Source organism: Bos grunniens, chromosome 1 (genome assembly GCF_055505025.1).
Source record: "Bos grunniens cultivar Pamir isolate PY7600 chromosome 1, Bosgru_T2T1.0, whole genome shotgun sequence".
NCBI lineage: Eukaryota > Metazoa > Chordata > Mammalia > Artiodactyla > Bovidae > Bos > Bos grunniens.
The window spans coordinates 29,785,639-29,808,651 of record NC_141165.1 but is presented as its reverse complement, the minus strand read 5'-3'; the positions used below and the strand labels follow the sequence as shown (position 1 = coordinate 29,808,651).

Genomic DNA, 23,013 nt, shown 5'->3' with positions numbered 1-23,013 from the left:
ACTCAGCGTTTAAATGTTCTTTTGATGAATTTGTGGGGGAGAAAGTGGTCTCCCTATCCTATTCCTCTGCCATCTTAGTCCCCAATTCTATATAGGCTTTTGATAAAGATTAAGCAAAATATCATGAAACACCTGAGTCACAGTAGCTCAGTGATGGTTAATTCCTTTATATTCATGGGTCTGCCACCTACGTGAAAAATACACCAATAAAATCATGCTTTTTTTTTTTTTTTTGCTTTGGAGCAAGCATTTTATAGGAATATTTAAACGTATAGATTGGGGCTAACCCCTAAACTTATTATCAGGTGACATTTTCTGGAGAGTTCTATTTACATCTTTAAATCACTCTGTGATCTGGTATATGCTGCTTGCATTGAACGCTAACTTAAAACTGAGAGAAGGTGAGATCTCACTAGATGCTGAGCCCTTTCCAGTTTTCCAAAGTGAGTCATACTTGTACTTTACTAGCGGTTCTTAAAAAAGGGTGCTTAACGAGAAACATCAGAGAAGGCAATGGCACCCCACTCCCGTACTCTTGCCTGGAAAATCCCATGGACGGAGGAGCCTGGTAGGCTGCAGTCCATGGGGTCACCAAGAGTCGGACACGACTGAACGACTTCACTTTCACTTTTCACTTTCATGCATTGGAGAAGGAAATGGCAACCCACTCCAGTGTTCTTGCCTGGAGAATCCCAGGGACGGGGGAGCCTGGTGGGCTTCCATCTATGGAGTCGCACAGAGTCGGACATGACTAAAGCGTCTTAGCAGCAGCAGCAATGAGAAACATGAAGGAAAAAGCTATTGATGCAAGTGCTTTTGAGAATGCCAAACAATAGGATAGCCACAGACTAAATAAGCAAATACTTCTTCTGTATTCTCACCTTACAATTGAGATTCCACGTATGTCTACTAAACAGGGCAAAGAGCTATCCTGTAATATTTAGAGCTTTCACAGTCATCTTCCAAAGTCTGCTGCATGATTAGTTGGGCACTACTGTGTGTATTTACAGGACATCACGGTGGTGGGAATGTTTGCTGTGGATCGTGTTCTGTAACACTGCCGTGAACTGTTGGTTATGGAAGACTGGCTTTGCCCACCAACCCAGGAATAACTAACTGCAACTGCCATATCACTAGTCTTGTTATGACTGATCGAATCAGGATGGAGAAATTTCCTCCTCTCGAATTTGGGACATCTCTGGTATCTTTTGTAAGAAAAATAAACCATTCTAACAGACTCATTTAAAACTTTAATGCAAAATCTTGTCATCCCCAGAAGAACGGTCTTCTAGCATCTTCCCAGCAAGTGGTCATCTGAACGTTCACCTTTTAGTGGTTTCCCATAATGCTCTTGGGATGATGACCAAACCCTGCCCATGGCCTATAGACCCAGCCTCACCTCAAGTCCATGCACGAGAGCCCCCCAACCATCCTGGTCATCTCTTAGCCCCACAAAAGAGCTGTGCTTCTTGGGGACTTGGGACTTGTGTCCAAGCCTATCCTCTGACAACCCAATTAGGAGATGGGGCAGCCAGGCAGATGGGGTACCAGTTCACAAGGGGCACAGCCCCTCACAGGAAAGGGTCTGAAGTGGAGAAAAATGTACACTTCTGGAGCTGCTTGGGCAGAGAAGGGAGGTGGAACTGCAATCGGCCATTAGGTTTATCTTGCCGGGAGGTGAGGGGGGCAGGGCAGGCAGGTAAGTTTGAAGCCAAGGCTAAAATGCTCAGGAGGGCAAAGCATGAGAGCAATGGAAATTTTAATGCACATCCACAAATTCTCTGTCACATTTCCCACCAGAAGGTGGTCCTAGGTCCTGGGAACAGGCATTGGGACTGCCTTGAGGAGTAGAAAGGCATAGACATGATGCTGTGTGAGCTCCAACACTAGCTCAGAAAGTCTATGCAGATTCCACCTGGCTTGTCTCGTTTGCTCTCTCCTGGGCCACATGCTTCAGAGCTCCAAGGCCATAACACAGGAGAAAGCCCATGAGAGGCCATCTGGGGACGGGGATGCCCAACAGTAGACCTGTGAGTGAGGGGCCCTTTGAACAATTCCAGATCAGCCATCCCCTGAATGACTATGTGAGAGATCTGAGCCAGAAGCATAAGCTGCGTCTGGTCCACCTCCAGACCATGAGGATGAGAGTAAAAGGATGATTATCTTAAGCACCCAGCTTGAGGATTTGTTTTGCACCAATACTGAATGACACGAAGGCTAGGAACTTGAGTCTTGCTCCCTGATCTTGTATCCCCAGTGCCAAGAACAGTGTCTAGCCAAGAGCAGGTGCTCGATCATATTTGTTGGATGAATGAATGAATGAACAAAAGAGAAGCTTACTCTAACCACCAGCGACCCACCCTCAGTACCTTCTTCTGGCCAGCATGCTGCCTTTCCCACCTTGCTGACTCCCAATCAGCCCTTGGATCCCAGCTCCAGGATCACTTTCTCCTTTCTCAGGGTAACTGCCCATCTCCTGTCTAGATGAGCATCCTGTCTGATACCCCCGAATTACCCTGTGTTTCTCCTTAATGACACTTCCCAGGACTATCATTACATAACCAAGCTGCTGAAATTCCTGGCTGGCCCGCTGCCTCCTGTGCTTGACTGTAAGCCACCTGACAGCAGGGATGGGTTCTGTCTGTTCACAAGTGTGTCTCCAGCGCTGAACAAAACCTGGCACAGAGTCCGCTGAGAGCACGTTAGAACAGTTCTGGAGACAGACGATATTCAACTTAGCTGTTTTTACTCACAACACTTGTGATACCAAATGTATGGGGCTTTTTTCTCACACCCACCAGTTTTCCGGACACCAGCTGGGTGTCCCACAATTCAGTTTGCTTCTGACGCTGACCATCCAGAGTCAGCTTCAGACCCCACAGGATTAAGGGCTTGGTCCTCAAGATTACTCCCATGTCAGATGCCAGTCACAGGTCTCCGCCCTCAGGCTGCCCACTTCTGCCCTGCTTTGGCTCCAAAGATAGGAGGCTTCCTGCAACCCCTCTACTTCAGATTTGATCATTTGTTACGAGAGCTCATGAATCTGGAGGCAGAATAAGCACTATTATTTATTGTAGATTATCATAAAAGATACTCAGTAACAGCCATATGGAAAAAACACACTAGACAGGATATGGGGCAAGAGCACACAGTTTACACGATCTCTCTGGGCTCACCACCCTTCCAGCACTTCTCTGTGTCTGTCAACCTGGAACTTCTCTAAACCTCACTGTTCAAAGTTTTCTGCTGAGGTTTTATGTAGGCAAGAGTGCTTAAATCAATGGCACTGATGACTGAACTCTACCTCTGGCTCTCTTCTCTCCCCTGCTGCTGCTGCTGCTAAGTCACTTCAGTCCGACTCTGTGCGACCCCATAGACGGCAGCCCACGAGGCTCCCCCGTCCTTGGGATTCTCCAGGCAAGAACACTGGAGTGGGTTGCCATTTCCTTCTCTCCCCTACTGATCATGAAAACCCCTTAATCCTGCCTTGGTCTTTTGGGCACAGGCTCCCATCCTAAAGCTATCCAGACTCCATCCAGTTATATGTCATCTCATCAGCATATAAAAGACACTCCTTAATGGCTCAGATGGTAAAGAATCTGCCTGCAATTCAGGAGACCCGGGTTCAATCCCTGGATCAGGAAGATCCCTGGAGAAGGAAATGGCAACCCACTCCAGTATTCATGCCTGGAGAATTCCATTGGACAGAGGAGCCTAGCGGGCTACATGGGGTCACAAAGAGTCAGACATGACTGAGTGGCTAATACTTTGGAGACTTAGCACTCTGGAGATTCCAGGGGCTTTAAGAGTTGTGTGCCAGAACCTGGGACAAAGACTGAATATTAATTTTTTTATGACACCACAACAGCCAACCTCATTATTAGAAGCTTCGAATTCTTAGAAGTCTCATTGAGTTAGAACTAGCCTGTTAGCTACTAGCCTATCTTCCACCAGGCTTTCCAAGTCCACTCACACCTGGGTCATCCTCAAACCACACAGACCTTGGGGAACCCAAGAGGTTGAGTGTCTTCTTCAGGTCTACATAACAGCCGGGGGAAAAGCTGAAACCTGGAGCCAGCTCTCTGCCTCACCAGTCAGTGCATTCCCATTACACCACACTGCCTCCTGGATGTTTTCACGGATGTTAAATGCTGTGGCAGCATCGTAACCCTCCAACCAAAGAACAACAAACAAATCTGAGTGCTTTTCATAATGGAACATATGAAATGGGTAAAACTTCTTAACACTGAACACATGGTGTCCAAGACCTATACAGAACAAGAGCTCATGTGATCCTTTAGGCACCTCCCTGCCAAATACCTATGGGGTGAGACCCTGAGCAAACATTTAATTCAGATTTTAATTTGGCCCCTATTTCCTAGACAGACCCTGGGTCAATTTTCTGCAGAGGGATTTTTTTCTCTTCCTTGTCATTCCCAGCATCTTTGGAGATTAGGGACAGAAATAAACTCCAAGTGATCTGCAATAGTTCAGTAAGACACCACTCCTGAACAACTGAGCTTTTGACAATACAATGACTGGGAAAACAAAATGTGAAAATTTTAATGGGATGTGATGTGAAAAAGAAAAAAACATACAGAATCATGTACTGCATGGCTAAATTTTTTTAAAGGTATATATGTATATGCTTAGAAAACTAGGATGGAAAGAAATATAAATTTTAAAATGACATGGTATTTGTCATCCTTCGGATGGGCAAAAAAATAAAAGACTATTCATTTCTGGTGCACACTAGTCTCAAAAGGGATGAGTTCATTCACACATTGTTAGTGAGAGGGTTAACTGGAATGGAATTTGTAGAGAACCAGTGGTCTTATTAAAACAATAAACACACATACCCTTTGCCCTAAGAATTCATATTCTGGGTATCCAGTTCCCAAGACTGCTCACTCATGTGTACAAAGCAGCAATAGGAATAACTATAAAAATGTGAAAACTGAAATGGTCTCATGTATAGAAATGGCTGGAAAATCACAGTTTGTCCATACAATGGAATATGATTCAGCCTGAAAAGGAAGAGGTGGATTTAGGTGTGGGCAGGGACAAACCTCTGGAAACACTGCCCAGTGAAAGACAGACGAGAGAGTGCTGGCATAGCAGATATAGGAAAATTTCACGTAGGTAAAACGTACATCCGTGTATCTCAACGGACCGATGGAAATTTTAAGATAACATGCAAACTTACTGAAAAAGGTCTGGAAGGAGACAGCCCTCTAAATTAACAGGGGTGGACTTTTAACCTCGATCGTATACTTTTCAATATCTACTCACATATTTAGTGCTCTCTTTGTACAACGTGTTGTGTACAGACTTTAAAAGCTTTAGTAATGGTAGAAGAAAATGTTAATACTGCTAAATCAAAAAAAAAATTAAAAAGGCAAGCCCTAATACAGCCCCAATAGTGTGAACTCAATTATGTTATAGATACGTTACCAAACTGGACTGAGTGGTTTTAAACAGGAGTGGGAGTGAGGCTTTTTATTGTTTACTCTTCAGAACTTTGAACCTATTTTTATTTTTTTAAAAAATACAAGGAACAATTTTTTTAAAAAACCAGAAAGAGGAAAAATGTCCTTAATGTTACGGGTGCTTATAGCTGGGATTACAGGTAATCTTAATTTTCTTTCAAACAAATCACAAGACAGAAGGCTAACAGGAAACTCTTTAAGCAGGTGGTGGCATCTTAGAAGATTTCTTTCTCATTGGTAATTTTCTGCATTTTCCAAATTTTCTTAAGTAGACATGTCTTACTGTTACAATCAGAAAAAAAAGAAAGCTGTTAAGTTTATTTATCAATGTGGTTAAGCAAGAAGTCACAAGGTGGGTACAGGATAAATTATAAAGAGATTAGTGGTTTTGAACAGTACCCCTTTCAAAACTCAGTGCAACATGGAACTTGATGCGTAAGAGAGATAAAGGCAGAATTTGCTAGGAGGGGCTTCATGCACCACTCGGCAGAAGGCCCATCACTGCAGAAATCAGGGTCCTAGGAACGCCATCGGGAAATGCACTGTGCAGACTGGGGCTTCAGGGGGTGCGGGCGGGAATGGCGGTGGCTTTTGTGCTGGAATGGTCAGAGAGGGCTTCAGGGACTCAGCAGAATCTGTGTTAAAACTGAAAGGGCAGGAAGGACATCTGTGGGCACAGCTGATGTGAGCAGGCATTTGGAAGTAGGTAAGTGATGTGGGCAGTGGTGCAGAAGCGGGGGCACAGCCAAATCCTCTGAACCGCTGACTGCTGGCAGGCTTTACACATTGACTCATCAGTGAACAGGTGGAGGATGACTGGGACCAGACTAGGTTCCTGTGGGAGCAGGGAGCCACAGCAGGTTCCGGAAGGCATGCATGACAGGATGAAGGCGGTATTAAAGAAACATCACTGTCTACGGATGGATACACCCCTGCATATTCATTCTACCCTTGAGTTGTAGCAAGACACTGGCAGCAAGAAGACAGACAACCTTCTGGGCCTTGAGTTCACTGTTACTCAACTCAAGGTTTTGTTACAGTTGTGCTGCATTTGGTCAGTGCTATCTCATAAGTAACCCATATTCCAAGGGCAATGGGGCTGGGAACCCCAAGCCACAGCTTGAGATACCTCCCTGGGATTGAGATCCAGGCTGTGGCACTTCAGGCAAGTTGCTTTACCTCTCTGAGCTGAGTTTCCTCACCTGTAAATGGTGATTCAAATATCCACTTAACAAATATTTACTGAGCATCTGCTATATGCCAAGTACAGTCATAGAAATGGGATCAGTAGTGACCAAATAAGCCTAAAATTCCTACCCACATGGAGCTTAGATTCCAGTGGAATGTGAAATTACCCATTCCTGAGTTTGTGGAAAGGATTGGATGAGATGTTTCTGGGATGCACTTAGGGTAGTAGTGATTCTACACCTAATTCCCATGTGTAGGGGGTTTTCTTCCCACACATTTTCTGTCTGACACCAGCTGAGTGTTCACCCCACCCCACAAGGTGCACCCTGAGGAGACTCAGGACGAGAAGGCACAGGATACTGGGTGAGGTGCATATCAAAGGAATGATTTCAATGAGCCCTGGCTTTTACAGATTCCCATACCCAGAAGAGGGTTAAATTCTTTAAATTGAGATATCTGGTTTTCTTTAATTAACAGTGATCTTCTGAGGTTCCAACTACCTGATCTTTGTAGCAAAAACTCCTATGTACCCTGACCCCTCCCTGACCTCTTGGGAGCAGTCTCTCACAACCATCCGAAATGCTGGGTCCCTGGCTTAAGTCCCCAGTTTTGTCCACCACATAAAACACAATTCTCAACTTTTAAGTTGTGCTCTTTCTTCCACTGATAAACTCAACTCTGACAGCACCTACCTGGAAATAGCCTCAGCTCTCACAAGTTCAGGGCTTCACCCCACAAGGCTGTCCCCTCACTACTTCAGATGCCAACTGCAGATCCAGGTTGCCACCTGTGCTTCTAACTGGCTATGGATTGAAGTTCCAACGAGCTCCCTCTTTGGGTTCAATTGATTTGCAGAGTGGCTCACAGAATTCAGAGAGAACAATTTACTTACTAGACTACCAGTGTATTACAAAGGATGTGACTCAGGAACAGCCAGATGGAAGAGACGCACGTGGCAAGGTATGTGGCAAAGGTCTTGTAGCGTTCACAGTCTCTCCCAGACTACCACTCTTCCTACATCTCCATGTGTTCACCAACCTGGAAGTTCTACAAACTGCATCCCTTGGGTTTTTATAGAGGCATCACTGAGGCAGGAGATAGATGGGCCCCAGGCTGAGCAGCTGGACTCTGTCTCCTGAGGACATAGTATCTGTCTCCTAAGGACAGATACTTCAAGATAAAGAGCAGAGAGGAGCTGAGTCCTGCTTGGGTAAAAAAGATACGGAGGCCACATATTTCTCATTCCTGGGATCAAGGAGACCTCCCAAACTACACGTGCAGAGAAAGGTTCCTTGGGCATCAGAGAAGGGAGAGGGTATCAGTCAATAATATGTCCTGCCAGCCTCCCAGAAACTCTCATGCTGAAATCCATCTTGGTTAAAAGATGAATGTGCACATCGGGGAGGGTCCTGAGTCACATACCTATATACAATGAGCAAGATGATTGGCCAGAGAAAACCTGGAAAAATATCCCTGTAATAGCAATTTAAGTCAAAAGTGCAGCTCTCCCTCTGAGAGTGCCTGTGTCCTTTCCACATGACTCTGCTTCTAAGAAACACCTTACCCACTTTACTATCTCCATCTCTTTACTGAATTGTTTTCAAATTAAGACAAGAACCAAGGGATTTCCCTTGTGGTCCAGTGGCTAAGACCCCATGCTTCAAATGCAGGGGGCCCAGGTTCGATCCCTGGTCAGAGAACTAGATCCCACAAGCCACAACTAAGCGTTTACGTGCTCTAACTAAAGATCCTGAAAGCCACAACAAAGACTAAAGATGCCAGTGCAGCCAAATCAAAAAAATAAAAAAAGAAGACAAAGTTTAAAAAGTTTTAAAAAGAGAAAAACTGAGATCATCATTACCTAGGCATAACTGACTAAATCACTGACTAATGGTAACTGAGTTAACTTCCATCCCCCGCCCCCCCCCCCCCCCCCCGCCACTCTTCCCCAGAAATCAGAGGTGGTACTACTGAAAGTTCTAATCTTCTAATCACAAGGTTGGTTCTCCAGGCAACCAGTCCCCAACCTTAGGTCACGTGGAGGCTTAACTCACCTCATTCACATAATGAAAGACACCTTTTCAGTTTCCTCTAGGAAATGTCAAGGGTTTGAGGAACTCTGTGTCAGAAACAGTGACAAAGAACAAATAGACATTTATTACAAATCAGAACATCCCAAGTTGTAATGATGCTCCTTCTCTTCATTTTATCATTATGCATGTTCCCTATAGCATTTGGCACCAAAAAGGTACCCCAGAAACACCAAAGGACTGATCTACAAGTCCTTGAGATCCTTCTACCTGGAAACAAAGTGCCCTACATTTAGCCCTGGGCTTAGACTAGCATGGAAGTTCCTCTCTCTGCACCCTGCCCCCCAGCATGGCCAATTCCACCTTAACAAACAGGGCTGGGAAGGGAGAATGAAAGAAACTACCCTTAGGGCCATTCAACACAGAGAAGGCTCTTCTAAACTCTAGCATTTCCATGGGGAGATGAACAAAACTTTATAGGCTGGTGACAGCTGGTCCGTTCTCAGGCAGCGCTAACCATGGTCCTCACCTAGACATGAACCCTGAATGGACCACCCCATGGAGATGACTCAGTCCCTCCAATCCGGCCAGCCCAGGGCAAGGCCAATCCTCACTGAATGGATTTCAGCATCAAATGTTCATTTCAATGTGCTCACAGGGTGGGGAACAGGCACAACCAGGACATATTTATCCTGAGCCAAGTGACCAGAAGTTTGGGTATGAGTTGAAAGGAGAAAAAAAAAAAAATGTAAGCAAACGTTAGAACCTTATCTTTGGGGCTCCAAGAATGTGTTCCACCAAAAGCTTAGCTGGCACATATCTTGATACAGAATGACAGTTTCCAGCTTTTCTCACCAACTACATGCTGGTGTTCTGGTGCCAGCCTCTATTTTTATAGCCTGAATAATGCTAGGGTTATTCAGGCAAAGGACCAGACAAGAGCTGGAGACAGAGGGACAGGGCACAAGAGGCATGAGCACTGGGGCCAACATCCCACTCAGTCTCCAACAGCAAACCCTTGAGAGTTGAGTCTGGGACAGCAGTCGAGCCCACCCTCCTCTTAGAACCCAGACCTCAAGCCCCCTTGGGGCTGAGACTCCATCTGCCTCGTTCCATGCTCTAGCCCCAGGACCTGGAGCACAGCAGTGCTTAATGAATGAATGACCACACTGCCCCACCCCAACTTCAGCACACTGGACTCCTTGCTGTTGCCCCAAAACCTAAGTTCCCCTTCTGCCAACTCAGTGTCTGTGCCATTCCACTCTCCTGGCCCAGATGCCTTCTTGATCTTGTTTAATTTTCACTCATCCATGAACTCAGCCCAAATCCTACCTCCCCTGGAAGCCTTCCCTAACCCCAAGGCTGGGTGAGGTCCCCCCCCAACACTGGGCAACCTCAGTCCTCCCACAACACTTCTCAATGTCACAGGCTTGAGTCAGCTTCCTTGCCTACCTCCCCGAAGGCTGGGCAGATGCAAAGCTGAGGAAGCAGCAGGTATTTAACAGGTGTCTGTGGAAAGAAGGAAGGGAGGGAGGGAAGAAAGATACCAAGGATGCTGTGGATGGAAAAGCACCTGTCACTGAAACCTACAACAGACTAAGAACAAAACACCAAAACCCAACAGATCAATGAACCATTCACCAACAAGTTTACTGAAAAAAAAAAAAAATTGCAGGAAGTGGTGGGAAAATACTTTTCAGTGGGTTCAAAGGGGAAGCAGAGGCCACTCTGCTGTGGCCTCTTCTCCTCTCTGGGGGTGGGGGCTGGAGGGGAAGAGACAATGTTGGGAGATTGGGTGAGTGGGGCCACTTGAAAGGGCACAAGCAGCTCTCATGGGCTCAAAGTTCTTGAAGGTTCCTCTGGTATCAAGGAAGCTAAAGGCCCTTCTTTCTGGAGTAACCTCCCACTGCTGAAGGGAACTAGGACTCACTCCCTCAAAGCTGTTAAGAACATGGCCTGAGTCAAGAAAGAGTGATAATGAGAAACTTCCACTATTCTGTTGGCCCAGTTCCCGAAGGTAGGAACAGAGGCTGGGATTTAAGGCAGATGATCTGGGAAGAAAAACTATTTCTGGCTGGAGCTTTCTCAGCACAGCATTTCTTTTCAAGACAGACACCTCCAGTTGCCCCTCAATATTCAATTTATTCTTTACTAACAGAATCCTGATTAAGTGGGGGGGGGGTTGTGGGCTTCCCTGGTAGCTCAGTTGGTAAAGAATCCACCTGCAATGCAGGAGACCCCGGTTCGATTCCTGGGTCGGGAAGATCTGCTGGAGAAGGGATAGGCTACCCACTCCAGTATCCTTGAGTTTCCCTTGTGGCTCAGCTGGTAAAGAATCTGCCTGCAATGCAGGAGACCTAGGTTTGATCCCTGGGTTGGGAAAATCCCCTGGAGAAGGGAAAGGCTACCCACTCCAGTATTCTGGCCTGGAGAATTCCATGGACTATATACAGTCCATGGGGTCAAAAAGAGTAGGACACGACTGAGCGACTTTCACTTTCACTTTGGGGGTGGTGGTGAGGAAGTGTCACTGGCATTGTCAGCTCACCATAAAACGCATCTCCTCTTCCTCTTAGGCACTAGGCTGGACCACATTTCCCAGCCTCCCTCACAGGAGGTATGGTCATGTGACTGACTCCTGGCAAATGTCAGTGGGAGCAATTCTCTATCAAGTCTGGCCCATAAAATCTTTCCATCCTCCATCTTTCATGTTCCTTCCTCTTTCGCTGACTGATGCAAACAAGCATGACAGCCTTAAGAGCTTGGATCCCTGAATCACCTTTTGGAAAAGAGCCCCTACCCTCCCTTTTCAGGAACAGCCATTTTGGACTCTGTGTGAACAAACAGTTAATGTCCATCATACTTGAGTCATTAAATGTACAGCAGACCCTTGAACATGGCTCCACTTACAGACAAATCTTTTTCAATAGTAAATACACTACTACACAATCTGAGGTTGGTTGAACCCACAGATGTGGGACTGCGGATATGGAGGGCCAACTACAGTTACACGCAGAATTTTTACTTGGGGGTGGGGGAAGGTCAGTGCCCCAAACCTCTGTGTTGCTGAAGGGTCAACTGCATTTGGTTTGTTTGTTTCAGCCTATCTAACTCCTCTAAGCAGCAGTGTGCCCTGCTAAATACTCATATGACCCTTTTAACTGGGAATGGCCATGTGACACAGTTCTGGCCCTGACACATTAGAGGAGGTCTGCTGGATGTTGTGGGGGAAAAGTCTGTTTTCCTGATAAAAGGTATCAGGGTGGCTGGCACTTCCTTCCTGCAGCAACCATTCTGCCATCATGAAGAAAAGGCCAGGAAAAAGAACAGTGTGTCAGTTCAGACAGATATCTGCTGTTGAAACCAAAGCCAGCAACCCCCTACCTTCAAACATCTTGTTACACAAGAGAAACAGACCATTATTTGTTTAAGCCAGGAAGGTAGGTTACTCTGCTGCCAAACACAAGCCTGCTTTACAACCACTCATTCATTCATCCATTCATCCATTCATTTATTCACCCAACCTTTATTGAGGCCTATATCATGCCAGTTCTTGAGCTAATGGAAGATACAGAGATGAGCTGGGTGTAGCCCCTGCTCTCCTGAAGCACCCAGTCAAGCTGTGGAGACAGGCCCATGGGCAGATAATCTGAATTCAGTGGGAACGGATGCTGAGGTGGCACAAGATGATCTGGAGGGTGTGAGCAATGGTGGTGGGTGAGCACAGAGCCAAGGAGTTCCCAACTCCCTTTCTGGCACTGGACACACAGAGCAAACACCCCTCAAGCTAAAAAGCAAATAACAAGAACGTGCTGTGCTCGGCTGAGCCAACTGCAATTACTTACTGCATTTGAGTCCCTAAACACCATCAATTAATGCAGCTGTTTCAAGATAATCAGCAGTCATTAGAGCAAGATGCTCAAGAGGAGAATATAAAAACTCACACGCCGCTGATTTAGACATGCCGGAAAGTCTGTGAACCGAGGATGAGACAGGCTGGCTTAGACCCTCAGACCCTCCTGCCTGCTGACATTAGGATCTCTCTTTTTCAAAGACACAGTCATCTTTCACCTTGAAGACAGAGCCCCCAAAAATCAAATGTCTATGCCATGACCTTCAACCATAAATGCCCAAACTTTGATTCTCAGGTGTGCGTTTGTTTCCATTAAGAACTGCAATGGAGACAGACTGGCAACAAAAATCAACCCCATCTGGGAAATCAAAACCAGAGAAGTCAGAGCAGTCAGGGAACCAACTGGAAAGTAAAGGTTCTCCTCCTTTTAACTCAATGCTGCCTACACACAAATAATTTTTCTTTTTTAGTGAATGGTATTATTGGTCATTTCTTTACTTTCCAAGTATACTAACGCATATATATGGAATTTAGAAAGATGGTAACAATAACCTGGTGTACGAGACAGCAAAAGAGACACTGATGTATAGAACAGTCTTATGGACTCTGTGGGAGAGGGAGAGGGTGGGAAGATTTGGGAGAATGACATTGAAACATGTAAAATATCATGTAAGAAACGAGTTGCCAGTCCAGGTTCGATACACGATACTGGATGCTTGGGGCTAGTGCACTGGGATGACCCAGAGGGATGGTATGGGGAGGGAGGAGGGAGGAGGGTTCAGGATGGGGAACACATGTATACCTGTGGTGGATTCATTTTGATATTTGGCAAAACTAATACAATTATGTAAAGTTTAAAAATAAAATAAAGTTTAAAAAAATAATAATAAAAGTAAATTAAATTAAAAAAAAAGAAAGAAAAAAAGACAAAGCCTCATTGACCTCAGATTCCAGAAGTTTAAAAATAAATAAACTAGGACTTCCTTGCTGGTACAGTGGGTAAGAATCCACCTACCAGTGCAGGGGACACGAGTTTGATCCCTGGTGTGAGAAGATCCCACATGCCATGGAGCAACTTCAGCTACTGAAGCCCACGAGCCACGAGCCCATGCTCTGCAACAAGTGAAGTCACTACAATGAGAAGCCTGAGCTCCGTAATGAAGAGTAGCCCCCTGCTTGTCGCAACTACAGGAAAGCCTGTGTGCTGCAATGAAGACCCAACACAACCAAAAAAAAAAAAACAAACAATTTTTTTTAATGAATAAAATAAGCAGGTTCCTCATTAAGAGGATTGATTATCCGCTTTCCAGTCTGACTGCCGACTTATCAGTACAAAGAACTCCAGTGGAGACCAGAGGGTGTGCTAATCACACAAAGCGGAGAGGCACTCGGGTTCTGAGGCTGTAATCACAGGCTCCTCTAGTCCTCCCCCCAGCGCTGGAGGCCATCACTAGTGGGGCAGGCTGCCATACTGGAGTTCCTCTGTAGAACACACGGAGTAGCGGAGGGTGAGAGCTGAGGAGGAGGGACCTCCCTTTCCTGGACCAAGTATTAATCTCAGGCCTGTTAACACTTTCCCAGAGACTTTCAGATCCAGAAGGTTCCAGCTATGGCAGACACAGGACACATGACAATGTCAAAAGCACAGACCCAGAATGGTACCACTTGTGCTAAAGCCCATGATACCAAACCTAGATTTAATATTTGACCTAACTGCGATTTCAGCCTCCCCCAGATACGTCATCTCAATGGGCCAGTTCGGAGTTTTCTGGCCAGCACGAATGAGGTGATCTGTCACATGAGTCCTCTCTATCCAGAGAAAGTAGAGATAGACTACAAGATAGACCCTTGCCCCTCGCCCAGAAGAACGCGACTTGGCCTGAAACAACCCTGGATTTTCTTTTGTTAATAGCCTCCTTGCCACTCTCTCGTCCTACTTATAAAAACCGTCTCTTTGCACAGCCCCTCAGAGCGCCCTTCTGTTTACTAGATGGGGTGCTGCCCATTCAGGACTCTTGAGTAAAGCCAATTAGATTTTCACATCTATTTGGTTGAATTTTGTTTTTCCCTAGTAGTCTGGCCCTCTGCCTCAGGCTAGTCTCTGACCTGCTCTCAGGAGCAGCTGTGCCATTCGTCAGAGAACTGGGTTTCCGGTGGGATCATGGGTTTCTGGGGTGATGGACAGTCAGCCCAGAACAGTGGTCAGGGCATCTGGTGCCATCAACCAGGACCAGGAATATGCTGGCAAACCAGGTGAGTAAACACTGAGTTCACAGCCTCTTATCATGCTTCCTGCTAACGACCTGAGGCCAAGAGTGATAGTTAAAACACGAACAGCCAGCATGTGTCAGACATGGACCAGTCAAATGAGTGCCTATGTTTAGCAGCGGGCAAGGCCACGTCACCAGAGTATACCAGCTGAAGTATACCACTGTGCCCCACCCCTCCTGCCTCGGTCAACCCTTCACAGGCTAAACTCTGGCCTCTAGAGGCCATAAAAAGTGGCCTGGAGTCAGGTGAGTGCCCAGGAAATGCCTCTGCTATTATTCCTGTCCTTCACCGTGAACTTGAGCATGATGTCCTCCATTCTATGGGCAGGAGGCTATGTGTATCTTATCATCCTATATCCATCATCTCAGTGCAGTCGGCTGGTATGAAAAATGTTTTGCAACCCACTCCAATATTCTTGCCTAGGAAATCCCATGGACAGAGGAGCCTGGTGGGCTACAGTCCGTGGGGTCACAAAGAATCAGACATGACTAAGTGACTAAACAGCAAGAGCGTTAAGGAATGAATGGTTAAAAAAATAAAGACAAAAAAAAAAAAAAAAAAACAAACCACAGCTAACATTTAAGCATGTACTATGCATTCTAAGTCCTTGTCATGTACTGTCTCATCTCAGCTTCACAGTAATACCATGAAGTGGGTATTATTATCATAACCTTGGTTTTACAAAAGAGAAAATAGAGGCATAGAGAAGCTGGGTAACTTGTCCAAGGGTACGAGCCTAATAATAACAGATCCAGGATTTAAAGCCAGTCTGGCTTCAGGGTCTACACTCTGACCCACTGCACTGTGCTGAGTACACACCCACAGGAATGTTAGTATCAGGAAGTCATCAGAGAACCTCTGACACCCACACACCCTGAAAAATCCTTCCAGATGGTTTCTGATGATGCTGAGCATATACTGTTGTTGTTTTTCTCCACTCAAGAGATCTGAATTCTAGGCGAAGCCTTTTAAACACCCTGTGGTCCATGTCCCCATCCCTAAGAAGATCCCAGACCTGCCAGAAGGATTGAACAAGATCATGGACACAGCTCCCTGTTTAAATGGTAAGCTACTACATAAGCAAAACATATGATCATAATGATTAATATATTTCAGTAAAGGGACAGATAAAATTTTCTATACCTATCAATCTGCTGCTGCTGCGTCACTTCAGTCGTGTCCGACTCTGTGTGACCCCATAGACGGTAGCCCACCAGCCCCGTCCCTGGGACTCTCCAGGCAAGAACACTGGAGTGGGTTGCCATTTCCTTCTCCAGTGGATGAAAGTGAAAAGTGAAAGGGAAGTCACTCAGTCGTGTCCGACTCTTAGTGACCCCATGGACTGCAGCCTACCAGGCTCCTCCGTCCATGGGATTTTCCAGGCAAGAGTACTGGAGTGGGGTGCCATTTGTTGTATATACTTCTATGGAAGGTCCTATTTATATCTCTTCACATTTCAGAAACAATGTTTAAAGCTTAATTTACTTCTGTAAGCCTGGGTCCTTCCATTATTACTTCTGAGCTTCCAGACATTTCTACTATATCTTTAATAATTTTACTTTAATCTTTCATCTTAGAAGCATAAAAAGTTAATGAGGCAGTAAATATCTTACTCTAACTTCAGATTCTTCTATATTAGCAGCTGACACAATTAGCAAGCAAGAGCTTCATTTTACTTTATAATTAAAAAGCTCAAAATGATACTACTCTGTCTCTGAAGGCCTGGAGTTTGGTGTTGGATCCAAGAATGAGGTGGATCTAGGGAAGTAAGCTGTGGTTTCTGTCAGTTGGAAAGACACATGTCTCCAAGTAATTGAGGGGTAGGACAAATAGTATTCAAACTATTTGTAAACTGGGTGTAAATGATGATGCTAACCACAGACAGGAGTGCAGAGGAGAGGAGGGGGAGGAAGTATCAGAACCAGGAGCAATGATTTTCATCTTAATCTGTTCTTTAAAGCTATTGATTGTGGCTCTCTCTGGAAGTTGGTTATACACAGAGGCAGAGAGTGGTAAGCAGATGACAAAAGGATGCCTCATAATACAAAAACATGAACGCATAAGTTGGGGGAGTGACTATGCAAACACAGAACTTTCAAGTTCCTAAGTTGCTACCACTAGATATTTGAGTTGCCCAAGCTCTCCTCCACCCTACTACCAGCACAGAGGTGGCTCGATCAATGTGTGCGGTGCAGGAAGATGGGGCTGGGGGAGGCGGTGGTGGGGGGTGGGGAATAGGGACCAGGGTGCAGGGAGGAACCCCATATACTCCTGGTGGAGCAGTGCCTGCAGCCAGAAGGCAGCCTAGAGGACATGGGTGACGCTGCCTCCTAGCCACAAGAACTACATCACAAGGCTCCTCCAAGTTCTTTCATCATTAACACCTGCTGTGCTCCTGAGATGGCTCCTCTCTTCATTACTGATAGCCCTGCTTCTTTCCCAGAGCCAGTGGCTTCCCTTACAAAGGCCCAAGAAGATTCAGAGCAGCCTCCTGGCTCTAGAGATGGAGGCTACTTACTATGCTGGAGGCTGCGGCTCAGTGAGGCCACCCTGGCCCTCCTGCCTTTTGCACTCAGACGGAGCCTTGCAGGATCTCCAGGTTGAGGGGCTTTGGTAGGTCCTATTCCACCTGTGAGGCTACTCAGGAGGCTCAGGAAGAATCCCAGGGAGGCTGCTGCCCACCGTCCTACCAGAAGGCAGCTGTTGCCTCTTCTCCCGCTGCTAAGCACAGGTATGTGCGAGCGCGCTCAGTTGCTTCAGTCTTGTCTGACTCTTTGAAACTCTGTGGACTGTAGCCCAGCAGGCTCCTCTGTCCAAGGGAGTCTCAGGCTAGAATACTGGAAAGGGTTGCCATTTCCTCTTCCAGGAGATCTTCCCTACCCAGGGATTGAACCCATGTATCTAGCGCCACCTGCACTGCAGGCGGATTCTTTACTGCTGAGCCACCAGGGAAGCCCCAGGCACAGGTTCAGACCCTCCCAGCCAGCTCTCTTTTGGCCATGCCCCTCAGCATCCCAGGTGTGAGCTGGCTCCCCCAGGCTGGACCCCAGAACAATGTCGTTGTTGCTCAAGCCACCTTTTCCAAAGGGGCACACCCCTCATTCACAACTTCAGAGGGATTCGTGCTTTCCCACCTCCCTGGGTCCAGCTCTCACCTGGCTTTCATGGCCTCCTAGGAAGCAGAACGGTGGGGCCTGGCACACCTTATTTCAGGTAACTGTGAGGCCATTTTCCCTGTCTCAGCGAATTTGCTTCTAATGATAACTCCTCCCCCAGAATGTGGGCCCATGACACCTTATCCACCAACCAAGAACCTCATTCCAGGGCTGAAGTCTACCCCCGGGAGTTTTCAGAACCCTGGCTATTCTGTCATCCCTTTTCCTACTTCCTCCAGATAGCAAGCTTACTTTCTTCCTCTTTCCCTCCCTCCCCTTCTCTCACTTACAGACCTCAGGCATTAATTAAGCCTCTTCTAGAAAACAGCTGCAGGAATCCTGGGTATGAGCCAGACCTGGAGGCAGAGACAGTCTGGGTGAGGAAGATAAGCCCACAACAGTTTTGAACCTACAAGCAGTGCAGGTTCTCGCTTCAAAGTGACATTCCAAATTCCAATCCTTTCCAGATTCCTTAAAAAGGGGACACAGGCTGCTCCCACCCTTGTTGCCTCTGGCCATTCTCTCCAAGGCTGGCCTTTGATAGAGGCGGCAGGGCTGGCCTTTGATCTACCTGCCAGCAGGTCATGGCCACTCACCACAGTCAGAAACACCTTCCCCAAACACCAGCCTCCTCAACAGATGAGCAAATCAAATTGCCAGAAAAGTGCAAGAAGGGGTGTTCTTAGCTCTCTCCAGGGAAATGAAGCTCTCTCCTTCATCTCCACTGGAGTGAAGACGGTGTGATCTGAAGCAGTCAGCGGGACTCCACAAGTGGCTTCCCCTTCATTATGCGCAGGGATGAGGGACCCTGAACGGGGCTGCTGCCACAGCTCAAGGCCCTAGAGGTCAAGCGGTGGAGGACTCACCACTCACCAGGGAGCCTTATCTCCCCACGGTGGCCATCACCTTATCACTCCAATCGGGGCATGAAGACAGCTTCTTTTCTTCCTAGAAACTCTGGAGTCCCCCCTGAGTTAGAGACCCAGTTGTCAAAGTCGGACCCATAAATTATGCTCTCTGCCCTCACTACACACAGAAATGAATTTCTCCACTCAGATATTTCTTTAAAATTTGATGAAGGATAACATTCTGGAAACAGTGAAGCACAATGGGAAAACATGGGTTATGGATTCTGATAGCCTGGATTCAGGAGGGACACCCACTTATTTACTAAACAAACACTGAGTACCTGTCATTTAGAGAATGGAAGCCTGGGTGCTGGGGGCTTAACGATGGTTCCACCCTCCTGGGCGGTGGGGCATCTGACATTCAATAACTCATCACACAGCAGCCTGGGGAGGGCTGAAGAAACACCCACAGGAATTTGGGGGCATGGCACCCCACTCCAGTACTCTTGCCTGGAAAATCCCATAGACGGAGGAGCTTGGTGGGCTGTAGTCCATGGGGTCGCTGAGGGTCGGACACGACTGAGCGACTTCACTTTGACTTTTCACTTGCATGCATTGGAGAAGGAAATGGCAACCCACTCCAGCGTTCTTGCCTGGAGAAATCCCAGGGATGGGGGAGCCTGGTGGGCTGCCGTCTATGGGGTCGCACAGAGTCGGACACGACTGAAGTGACTTAGCAGCAGCAGCAGCAGAGGGAGCCTACCAGGCCCAGTGTGACCGGGGGCTAATTACTTACTAATTCACTATTCAATGGTAAAAACTATTGAGCTAAATACTCTTCAAACAAATCACTGGGAAGAAAGAGATGCAGATACCTCCTTCCGCAAATGCTCTAAGTGCGGAGCTGCAAAGGCCCGGTGGCCCACCTAAGTCCCTGGTGCCCGAAAGTAGCCTCCCAGGTATCAGTGATGGGGGCTGGCCAGGAGCTAACCTGTAAAATAGACATGCCTCGTACATATCCTTTCTAAAACATAGTCGTTGTTTTGTCCTGTCCTACTCTTTTGCGATCCCATGGACTGTAGCCCCCGAGGTTCCTCTGTCCATCGGATTTCCCAGGCAAGAATACTGGAGTGGGTTGCCATTTCCCTCTCCAGCCAGGAATTGAACTCCTGTCTCCTGCATTGGCAAGCAGGTTCTCTACCACTGAGCCACCAGAGAAGCCCTCTCTAAAATAGACAATTCATTCAATCCAAAACTTAATGAAAGCCAGGAGAATGGATGAGTTGGGTTCATGCACTGGTTTTCTGACTGTCACCCTGCATTTCCACCTCTCTCCAGGAAACTCGAGGTTTTTCAAACCACCTGTTTATTTTAAACCCTCTTCCCAGAGATGTCCGAACAGCGCACCAACACCTCCGAGGAGGAATTGTTGCCGAGCCGCGTCCGCAGTCACCTCACGTTTGTGCGGGTGGCCGAGCACACCGTGTTCCACCCTTGGGTTCATCCGCGGGCCTTCTGCAAATAGCAACAAATGTCCCCAACTTGTGGAGCCTTCTTGAGGCTCCCTTAGTCGCCCACCCCACGCTTCCCCATTCGCACGCGATCTGATCCCACAGCTCTCGTGATTTTACTTTTCGAATGCTTACAAAGCACCCTGTCTTCCCACGAAGGCACTAGCCAGCCGGGCAGGGATGTCCTCCCCACCCCCCCACCGAAACGCCTCGCCGAAGCGGGTAAAATATGGCTCCAACGCCTCTTGCACCGCTAAACCTTCGACCACCCACCCACAGGTAGAATTCGAAAGACCGCTGCAGCCGCCAAGAACGCGGCCAGCTCGAAGCACATCCAATTTCGCATGTATGACAAAGCCGGCTGCTTTAAAAGGCTGCGACCTAGACAAGTTCGCGAGCAAGAGCAACTGCGGGGGGTGGAAACCCCGCAGTCCTGATCTGAGCATCCCGGAACGTTCACCCGCGCGCGGAGCTACCCCTTCGCGGGGCCCCGGGACTCCCGGGGGCGCCGTGCGCAGGTAGCGGCCGGAGCAGCCGGCCCCACCGCCGAGGAAGGCCGCCGAGAACTTGCTGCCGCCTGCTTACCTGGCGCCCCGTGGGCTCGCGGCGGCCGGGGAAGGGGGATCTTGCAGGGGAGCTCCAGTTCCGGCTGCAATCAGGCGGCAAGAGTGCGGGGGCCGGGCCGGCGCGGGCCGGAGGGGCGGGACAGCGCACCCAGGCAGAGGAGGTGCGGAGCTGGAGGTGGAGAAGCGGGAGGTGGCGGGGTTTAAGGGAGGCACCCGCCGCGGGGTGCGGGGCAAGGACTTGGGAAAAGGGCGGCGGGATCCTAGGCCGGGTTAGGGGGCGCTGGGGCTAGGAGAGAGGGCGGCGGATCAGAAGGCGGGGACTGGGATCCGGGCGCGGGAGCTGAGGGGTCGGCTTAGGGAGAAGGAGCGAGTCCGGGGCCGGGGTTTGGGGAAGAGGCGGGGATGGAGGAGGGAGCTTAGTAGCCGGGTTCAGACCGGGTACCCGCAAGCGCGCCCCTGACCTCCCCCGCCCCCGCACCCCTCTCCCACCGGAGTCACTGCCCAGTAGTCCCGGCCTTGGCGCGTTCGGAAGACCCCCTTGGTGTCCGAGCCCGAACCCTAGGACACCCGCCCACCTCGAGCCTCAGTGGGAGGCTCCGCTCAGCCTCAAAGGCAACCGCCTCGACCGCGGCCCGCGCCGCGCTCACCGCCCATGGTCCCGGCCCGGCCCGGCTCCGCCGCAGCGCGCCCGGTTCCGCGCTCGCCGCCTGCTCTGCCCGGCGCAGCGGGAGGCGAGGGCGGCGCGCACCGACTTCGGGCAGCGCGACATCTCGCAGCGCCCCCTACTGACCTCGCTGCGCTCGGGGCCCGGCCCGCCCCGCGCTGGGCGCCCTCCAGCTCCGCCCCGGAGGCGGCGTTGCGGTGCGGCCCGGCACGCTAGAAGGGAGCGGAGGAGAGGACACTGACTGGAGGAGGCCAAACACAGGCCCCAGGGACGGGACAACCATCGGAGATCTCGGCGGGCGAAAGTCGCAGTCACGGGCACGCTGAGTGCGCGGGGACCGCGGCCACCTGAGCGCAGGGCCGGACTCGGGATCAGGAGTGGACGCACGCCTAGGTCGGGTGCGCAGACACGGCCCGGGCCTGGAGCCCTAGTGTGGGGTGCCCGTGGGCCGTGGGCTTGACCCGGCGCTACCCGGGGTCCGGTCCTGAGCTGGTCGCCCGTTTTGGGGACCCACCGTTACTGGGTGACTGCAGCCTTATAGACCCAAACTGTCATGATTCTGGCCACCTTGCCCTCCCGACCACCCCCGCCCCCAGCCTACTCCTTGTTCTCTTCCGGCCCCAACCACATCCGGCCCTGTGTGTCAACTCTAGACCAGCTGCTCCCTCGGGGTGGCCTCTAGGTGCCCTGCGGAGGTCGCCATCCTGGCAGCCTCCATCCCCACCCCTTCTCTGAGCTACCGGGAAGCCATTGAGCACTTGACTGATTTCTGTAACTCTCTGTTAGACACACTTGAGGCTTGCAGTTGGAACTTGATTTGATACTTTATGGGGGCGGGGGGAGCAGGGGTCATTTCTCTCAAATGTTGGGCTCTAGCTGGTGGGGATTACTACTTGATTTCTCTGCGCAAGATAATCTGACCAACTGTGACTGACAGAGAGGCCTTTGGTATCAGTTCCAGAACTACAGTGACCTCTACGTACCTTAGAGCAATTGGTCTTGAGCAAAATGGGCTCCTAAGTATTTACTGTTGACCTTCTGAGCTCACTTTCTGGAGGCGTTTCTCACGTGGCCTCTTCTCTCATTCCTGTACTGCTGCTGCTGCTAAGTCACTTCAGTCGTGTCCGACTCTGTGGGATTCTCCAGGCAGGAACACTGGAGCGGGTTGCCATTTCCTTCTCCAATGTGTGAAAGTGAAAAGTCAAAGTGAAGTCGCTCAGTCGTGTCCGACTCTTAGCAACCCCATGGACTGCAGCCTACCAGGCTCCTCCGTCCATGGGGTTTTCCAGGCAAGAGTACTGGAGTGGGGTGCCATTGCCTTCTCCCCATTCCTGTACTGGTGGCTCCCAAATCCACACTCAACACAAAGATGTTACCCACATTTCTACCGACTCTCTGGCTTTCTGCTCAGAACTTTCCATCTCAGTTCAGCACTCCC

At 48.8% G+C, this 23,013-nt stretch overlaps 1 protein-coding gene across 9 annotated transcripts in view; it reads right to left on the bottom strand.

The window, feature by feature from the left end:
- PXYLP1 (2-phosphoxylose phosphatase 1) overlaps positions 1-21,698 on the bottom strand; it is a 90,185-nt gene extending 68,487 nt beyond the window's left edge. For 2 of the 9 annotated variants that reach the window (XM_086371076.1, XM_086370590.1), the window contains exon 1: positions 21,487-21,634. The gene's annotated coding sequence lies outside the window, so the exon portion shown is untranslated. Of the gene's footprint in view, positions 1-8,731; positions 8,797-20,930; positions 21,081-21,486 lie in introns of those variants that run through there. The other 7 variants (XM_086370876.1, XM_086370546.1, XM_086370994.1 and 4 more) reach the window with 7 other exon arrangements.
- Positions 21,699-23,013: the final 1,315 nt, after the last annotated feature.